We start from the raw sequence: 9,548 nt of genomic DNA, 5'->3' as shown, positions 1-9,548 counted from the left end.
CGAAGAAGATTACCAATCATAATTGGGTACTTGGGACCCTCCATTTTATTTAGTTCTTAAAACTCTTTCAAGCTAAAGGATTTAAGAAAAATAATAAAATAGGATAAGGAAGGAGGATTATTCCAGCTTCGAGGAATCATACGCAACTTCAACAAATTTTCTTTATCAAAAGTGATTATGTAATTTTGGAAATAATAAGCATAATAATAGCAAGGATGAATAAATTCGTTGGCTACCTGTTGGTTGGCCCCAAACGGGACAAGGATATCTTAAGAGGCACTTTTATCGCTGAAGACTCAGGTGTGAATTGGAGCCAGTGCCGCAAGATCAAAGAAAACACCTATGTGACTAAGACGATGCTTCGCTTTCAGTCTAATTGGAATATCTCAAAATACGCCTTCGACGACATCATCGTAAAAAAATATTGATATAATATTAAAAAATCATTTTTAAGTTGTGAAAAATTTCGAAAAAATATCTGATCATAAAAAAAATAAAGCTTCGATGGAAAAGTACAACAATAATCATGTATTAGTTAATAATAATAGAGATAATTATAAATAAGTAAATCAATCTTAGAAATTTAACAAAGATACCCTGAATAGATTGAGTTTATATTTATTATTAAAAGTAAACATTTTTCGATATTTATTCTTAGGTTAATCGAAGTTAATAAAAACCTACATGTGTTGAATAAATTTTCGAATTTGATGAGTTAACAAAGTCTTTTCGTAACTCGCGATCAGAATAAATTATAAAGTTTGATTAAATTCTAAAAAAAAAGATTACTCATTTGTTTTGAAAGTTGTTTGATCACTGAAATTTTCAAAGTTATTGAAGTTTTCATGGAATTAGACTAACTCAATTATGACTATTTAAAGTTTATCAATTATTTAAAGCTAGATAGATTCTTCTTCTTTGGTAGAAAATTAATCTTCTCGATAAAGAATTTTACTGTTTCGTGGATAATAATTTATGTATTTTATTTGATTTTTTTTTGCTATATAGAAAATCAATTTTTTGGTTAAAATGTTAGTATGCTGAAAATGGTATTTTTTGTTAAATTCAACTTTTTAATAGAAAACTTCTCTGGTTAGCTAAAAATTGTAACAATTTAGTAGGAAATTCAACTATTTAGTAAGAAAATGTAACTGTTTCGTAGAAAACGAATTTTTTTATGTTGTAAATTAATGTTTTGCAGTGAAAATTATTCTATTACATTTTTTGTTAAAAATGTATCTTTTTTGGTGTAAGATGTGAAGGTTGGTGGTCAAAAATTCAGGACCACAAAAACGGGGAGGGGGAGGAGAGATTACGTGGCTCAAAATTTCAGAAAAAAGTTGAGATAATTTACTCGACGAGTTATCAAGTTTTTAAGGTAGATAAACTTGATCGGGATGTGAAAGTTGATCGAGATAAAAAAATGGTATAATAGATTATATAATAGAAGTTGATAATAGGATGTTCTTCAGGATAATATGGAATCTGGATGATATCAGTTTTGATCGAGTTATCGAAGTTGATCAACTCTTGTAGTTTTCAAAATGACTTGATTATACTCAAAATTAAGTTATCAATGCTTCGTAACTTGATCTATATTACTTAAAAGTTATATTTATAGAAGTTGACGATTAAATGTGATCGAATTATTAAAATTGTGTAACCGAAGTTGAGAAAAACTGGTGAAACAATCGAAGTTGATTTTAATTAGTTATAACTCATCGAGTCATCGAAGTTTAGGAGATATTGAAAATTAAATCTCTGCGAAGCTTAAATGTTCGAAGGCAAGTATAAAGATTCCTTTTATGTTTAATAATAAATGTAATAATTATTTTTTACAATTTAAATATAATTTTTCCCCTTGGAAATTGTTGAAAAATGTTGGTAGCGGGGCACTGAGAAATTTGTGGACGTTACTATATATTATATATGCTCCGGGTCCTTGTTCAGAGAGGCGAGACGAGATCGGGTAACAAAGATCCATCGGGACCGGTTTCGTGTTCGGCCCTTTTTTACATTCCCCGGTGGAGCCCCGTGGAGCCACGGGTGTGAAAACCGACACCCACCCACTTGTTATTTTGTCAAACACGAGCTCGTGGAAATTATAGGAATCATGCCGTTCTGCCCGCACAGCAAATTACTCTCGATTGCATGCTCTTACTACATTTTATACCCGTCAATTAAACGCGACACCAGACAATTGCTACCGGTTCAATTGAACACAGAAAATCTCTTCATATGACTATAAACAAACTTAATATTCTTTCAACCTGAGCCTTTCAGCCTTGCTTTCATGTTTCAGGAAAACGATGAAGTTAAGAATATCGAAACGTCCACAATAAAGGATCTTCAAGTCTTTTCTTTCTGGTCTGAAGTACTCATTTCTATACCTTTTACACTTTTTATAATTTACTAACATTGTCAGTTCTACGCGCGCACTATAAGATTATCTCTTCTTTGGGAAAAAACTCTCTTCATTGTCCAACATTTTGTTTATTTTTATAGAAAAACTTTAATTTTAATTTCAAGAGTAAGAAAAATGTAACATTTCTGTGCATGATGAAATTGAGAAAAATTCATGATCTATATGCTATATTAATCGAAATCTAAGTGTACAACAGTACATATTTCAATTTATATTGCATATGAGCACAAGGAACTTAATTGTTAAAATATAACAGACAAAATGTTTTTTTTTACAATAAATGAAAAATAACCATTCTTCTATATTTTCACTGTATTATTTACATTTAAATAATAATTTTGAAAATCAAAACTTACCACAACCGGTTAATTTTTGTTAGTTCTTTTAAAAATTATTACAGTGAAGTCTCCCCCATGTTACCCCCCCCCCCCTATTTCACGATCCCCCTATTTCAAACAGCTGGCCAATGAATCAGAGGCCCAAAGAGCGAGAAGCCCTCGTTGCTTTTAATTGAGTATTTTTGCATGACGACATCCACATTGTCATTCATAAAACCTTTTGGAGAAAATATTCTAAACGTAAAAGTTAGTCACAAATGTCAGAATAGTAACATTTAATTCAAGTTTAGAAGATATTATCTCAGTTATATTCCATTCTCTTGTCAATTGACGACCTGCAAGTGTCACGAAATTTTTGCTAGAAAATTGATTTCATTTAGTTGAAAATTCACTTATTTTGTTAACAACTCGTGTTTATGGGGTTTGACAATTCAATTCTATATAGGTAGAAAGTGAATTTTTTTGGGTTGTAAATTCAACTTTTTTGTCAAAAAATCGCCTTTTGGCTTGAAAATTCAACAAATTGGATAAGATTTTTTTTATTTATAGAAAAATTATCCTTGGTGGAATATTTCTGTATTTTATTGAAACTTTCTATTTTCTGGTAGAATATTAACCTTCTTGGTGAACAATTTACCTTTTTGATTGAAAATTCATTTCTTTGGTTGAAAATTTAACTATCAATTTTGAAATTCCTACAAAAATTCCAAATCTGGTAGAAAATTCAGGAGTTTTGGCATAAATTAATCTTTTCTTGGTAGAAAATTAATCTTTTCCATTGAAAATTTATTTATTTAGTTAAAAATGATTTTTTTCATAGAAAATTAATTTTTTAACTGTAAATTTAAGTATTGCACTTTTCGTCCAAAATTGATCTTTTCTGATAGAAATTTAATTTTCTTGTTTGGAAATTCATCGGTTTGGCTGAAAATTGATCTATTTCGTTAAAAATGCATCTATTTTGTCGACAACTGATCTTTTTCTGGTAGAAAATTCAACTACTGTGTTAAAAATTCATTATTTTGGTTGAAGATTACTTATTTTACTTTAAAAAATTCTTTGCTTAAAAATATAAGTATCTTGCTCAAATTTCGTGTTTTTTTTACTAAAAATGTAGGTGTTCCCCGTCTGTTAGAAAGTTAATCTTCTTTAGTTAAAAAATCACTTCTCGTCTTTTTTGGGTTGAATATTAATTATTTTTGTAGAAAATGTATATTCATGGGTTGTAAATTCCACTTTTTGGTTTGAAAATTAGTCTTCATTGGTTAAGGATTCAAATAATTTGTTGAAAATTAATATTTTATGGTCTAATTGTACTGTTTTCAATTGAAAATTAAAATATTTTTTGTGAAAATATGAACTATCACACTTTTTGTTGAGAGTTCATTTTTTTTAATTCATCACTGGTTGAAAATTTTAGCTATGTACTTTGTTGGAAATTCTCTTTTTCTTGATTAAAAATAATTATTTTAACTAAAAATGTAATTTTTCCATTTTTTATTCAAAATTAAACTTTTTGAGTAAGTTTTGGTTTCCAAAAATAATTATTTCAATTTAAAAAATGCTGTAAAGATATTGAAGAATGATAATGTATCCTCTTTTCTAAAAATACAAATTTTGATTCATATTTAACAATGAAGTCATGTCAAATAGAAATTTTAATTCTGCATAGTCAGGCTTTGGTAAATCATAAAATTTTACGTTGGTAAATTTTACATTTTGTGATTTTTGTCCTTCAGCTGAAGCTGAATTCTTAAGTATGTGTATGAATTTGGAAACATTCTTTCCTTCGAGTTTCTTGAATTGCCCAGTCGGCATTGAGGTACAGCAACAACAATGCTTTCGATATTTTCGTGACAAACCTATTTTTTAGAGGAAGATTGTTTACTCCGGCACAAAACATCGCACTATAATATCATATTAATGAGGCTTTATTTCATTCACCAGTATGAATTATTTAAAAATTTCATTCTTTAAGTTTGAAGGATGAAGATTTTTTTTGTTTGATAAAAAAATTGTTTTGGTCAGGTTGAAGGAAATGTTTCGCTTCAATTGCTTCGAAATTACTACAGAGTCGGATCAAAGAACCAATCGAGCGAAGCAAGACAGTAAGACACCCTGTGTTTAATTTTTTCTCTAAAAGATATTTTAATACTGCAATGAGCTCTTCATGGCTTCCTATGATATGAGAAGAGAAATGAGAAACATCTTGCAGAACTCAGAAGTGCATTTTACAAAAGGAAATGATCCTCTGTTATTTGCATTTCTAAACTAGGCTCGTCCGTCTTCGGGCGTTTTGTACTATTTGAAAAAAAAAACAGCGCCTCGTAATAGAAGATTCTTAACATTCTCTATTTCAGGAACCATGACTAGCAAATAGCAATGTAATAATAATGCATTGGACAGGTGAATTTAAACTAATTATGTAAATTTAAATACAAAGATTTTCATTAAATATACGTCGATACAGAATGTATTTTTTTTTAATAATTCTGCAATGAAATTTGTTTGTCATTTTAGTAATTTGACAGCAGTATTGATTATTACTTGGCTACGTTTTTTGTTCATGTGAATTTTTACAACATATAATTTCTAAAGCAATTTGATTTCAAACAAAACATTTTATTTTCAGACATATTACTTCTAATTAGAACAAGAAATGCAGTACATTTTGATTTTAAATTAAAGACGTAAACACAAAACAGAAGAATCTGCCTGTTCTGGCGCTTCGCGCTCGATGGTACATTTATTTTGCGCTCGATTATGTATTTAACTCGCGCTGCACGCTCGGTTTTTGTATTTTTCCCATATATGTGCAAATAATTTTTTAAATTAATAGTTAAAGCATCGCCAACTGCAATTTGGTGGTTTTGAATTCTCTTTTGTTGAAGCTCTTTCGGCTTTAACGAAGACATTCTCATCACGTAACTCGTGCTTCTCACTCGATTTTGTCCAAAATATGAACTTTTCTACATTATGTTCAACAATATTATGTTAAATTTATGTATATTATATTTATTTATGTTCCTGGGTCTGTTACTATTTCAAAATAATGTACAAATTTTATATTTAACGATTATTTTAATTTTTGCTCCTTATTTTTCACAAATTTTTATTCTCAAAACTATTCTAAAAAATGTATGATTTCTTTACAATAAATTGTTGTCAAACATTTTATCGCTACTTGTGCCGTTAATTCATAAAATTAATTTGCTTACTTTCAATTTGATTTTCCACGATTTAAACCAAAAATACGCATCCTAGCGTAAAAAGTGGCTCGAAGCAAATTTGTAGATATAATTTAGGCGAAAAATTTTGTTAAATAAAATGTTATTGTAGCTTGTGTCGTTTTTCCAAAAAGTTAATTTTTTTATTTTCAATGTATTTTCATAAGAAGAGTTTATAACAAAACTTGTAGATCTTTTATTGTCGAACACTTCTGTGTTTTCATTTTTTTTCGTCTCCTGTGTCGTGTTTCCAAAAAACGTAATTTTTTATTTTTTTTTTTTCGATTAAAAGAAAATCTACTTATACTATGTAAAAATTATTAATAAAAAATTTGAAGATCCTTTTTGGGTGAACATTATTTTTCTATTAATTTTTTCCGTGCCTTGCCTCGTTTTTCGAAAAATGTATTTTCTTAATTCTCAATGTTTTTTTTTTACGATTCAAACAAAAACTACGCGTCCTATCAAAAAAGTATTGATGAAAAATGTATAGCTCTTTTTTGGAAGAGCAACTGTTATCTATTCATTTTTTTATGACTTGTATCGTTTGTCACAAAATGAATTTCTTTATTTAAAATTTTTTACGAATAAAGCAAAAACTACGTGTTCTAGAAACAAGTGGTTTGTAACAAATTTGTAGCTCTTTTTTAAGTACACAATTTTGGTCTATTCATCTTTGTTTTTAATCTTGCAAAGTTTGACTGTAAATTGGAATATATATTTTTCCTTACTTTTTAAACAATCACAATTTGAATTTTCAAATTAAAAAAAAAGTTTTGTATCTTGCGTTGTATGGCATCGTTTTCTTCTTTATTTTGAAAATCCTATAACTCTGACAATTTTTTTTGTTATCAAAAAATGTCGAATTCTTTAGCTACAATGTTTGAACTTAAAATAGCATAATCAAATAATTATGCAATGACAATGTTTCTTTGAAAATTTATTTTTCACTACATTGTGATTGTTGAAATGATTCTAGTTTCACATAAATAATTTTAAATGAAAACAGAAAACTCAGAACATTTCAAATTAAAAAATTTTCGAGATTAAAAATTTGTTTGGAAAATTAAAAAAAAATTCAGTCATATCAAACTTTTTCAAAGAAAAATTGTATACAAGAAATCAAGGGGAAAATGGTTTAAATAAATAATTGTTTAAATGTAATTTTTCTTGACAGTTGGTATTCATACTACTGTCTAAACTGTCTTAAAAATGTTGTCATTAGTTTTTCGTCGATAAGTCAAGGAAAATTTGGTTAAAGTGTATTTGAATGTTTATTCAAATATACAAGGTTTTTTACAATTTCGTATTGATAACACAGTGAGATTTTCAAAGGAATAAAAATTCAATTTCATTTACATAATTGAAGAGACATATTGCATACGGAAGTAAGTACCAAAACCCGAGAATTTTACAGGAGAACTAAAAAATTGTTTAATTTCACGCAAATAATTTTTAATTAAAAAATGAAAAAATGTTTCGAGGCTTTATTGAATCATGAAACGAACATCCTGAAAGAAGTATCCTTTTCCGAGAATCGCAAAAAGAGCACTTAAAAAAGCTAACCATGTGCGAGTAAGCCCTGGTCGAAGGTAGGCGAGCACCAAAGAGCTTCAAATTTGACACATAAAAAGTTGCGTAACTGTTTAATTTTCTAATTTAAAATAAAAACAAAATATTTCTTTTGAGCTATTGTCTAGCTCTATTGAATCGCAAAATGAGCGCTTTAAAAAATTTCCTAGACCCACTTTCGGGTAGAAATGGACCAAACTCTTCTACAGGGATACAAGATAGGGGGAAACAAGTATTTTAAGCCAATAAACCGATTTTCGAAAATTTGGTACTTACGCCCGAATACAGTGTGGCTCTTCAATTCCTCATGATAACAGAAAAAATCATTACTTAACATTATTTAGATCGTAAAATAAAAAATAAAAATATTATGTTTAAAGGTATTTTTTCATACAACCACAATGTTTAAGAAAATTAAATTAAAGTACAATTTTTTTAAATTAAACATGCGTGACTGCAAAAAATAATTTTAAAAGATTTTTTCGATTGCAATATTTTCTGAAAATTTTAAAAAAATTGGTTAAAATTGTTTTTTTTCTACTACATTGTCATTTTTTTATCAATTGTACTTCGTTAAAATAAAATAATGTTTTGAAAATACTGCAAGATTTATCAATAGTTATTAATAAAAATAAATAAAATAAAAAAATGAATCACTTTTATAACTTTACAACTGACATATTAACCAAAGACTAACACTTCCAATTGTAAAAGTGCGTTATGTACTTTTCACAGATTTAATAAGACTCACTGATGAGCTGAAACTTTTGAAACAACTTAATTGGTTTTAATTCACCTGATCCTAAAGCCAACAACTTACATTACCAATTTCTACCAAATTTATTTTTCAGGGTCAATACAATAACATAAAAAATATTCTAAAGATTTATTTTTTGTGTTTGATTATGAACCTTGGGGCCATTCACTCTCAAAACAAGGGGTTTTAGCGTTTGAAATCGGTATGAAATCATATGTATCAAGCATAACACTTTGTGACATGATCTGAAATTGCAAATTAAATAACTTCAAAATAGAACAATCACCATTAGGCAGTATATGTATTTACATTTCCTTAGAATATACCCTGCAGACACTTGCAACCAGTAAACGCTGTTAAAGTTTTTTTGCTCCTGTAATTTGTAAATCTTGTACATGGAGAAAAATGGATGTTCAGGGTTAACATATTTTATGTTTAACTATAGGACAACAATCTAGATGTTCAAAGTTAGCATCTATAGCTCTTAAAAAGCGAGATGTTACTCTCTAGCATTCAAAATGTTCATCTGGAATATTCGAGATATTATATGTATGGTTATGCCAAATAACGCCTGTAAATATTTGAAAAGTTTACTTATTTGTGGTAATTTAAGGAATGAATTGATAACTTATTTGTGAATTTGAAATTAAACTTTAATGTTCGTACACGAAGGAAAAACAGATAAAGGGTATGCAATGTCGATCCGATGATACATTCAGTCAAGTTGAGGTTATGTTAAATATTTTTAATTCAAAATAATAACGGGGTAAGTAATCAAAGAACGAATGATCTATAATCTGAATTTAAAATTCTATCTATTTTAAGTTGCTTAAACTCAAATTTCATTTTAAATTTATAAACATTTTGTCAAATGTGTTGAGTCAACAAACCTGCAACTTAAGATTATTGTTCCCTACTTTGGACAGAAAAAATGTAATATCGAAAATATATAGTGGTTAAGTATATAGTCGTGAAATTCCAATGCGTTATGCGCATGCGCTCGGGCGATTGTTACATCTGAATGTGTTTCAGTTTAACATAAAAAATGTTTTACGCCTAGCATCTCAAAAATATAGTAAATGTTTGGCATGAATATCTCCATGTTAGGTACTACAATCTTACCCTTTGAACATCTACCAGGTGTATACATATGAAACCGGTATTTTTTCAAGAAAAAAACACATTTATTTCAAGAGAATGATAACAAATATTTTATTCAAAGTATGCGC

The sequence above is a fragment of the Belonocnema kinseyi genome, chromosome 1, assembly GCF_010883055.1.
Source record: "Belonocnema kinseyi isolate 2016_QV_RU_SX_M_011 chromosome 1, B_treatae_v1, whole genome shotgun sequence".
Taxonomy (NCBI): domain Eukaryota; kingdom Metazoa; phylum Arthropoda; class Insecta; order Hymenoptera; family Cynipidae; genus Belonocnema; species Belonocnema kinseyi.
Note: the sequence above shows the minus strand (reverse complement) of the source record.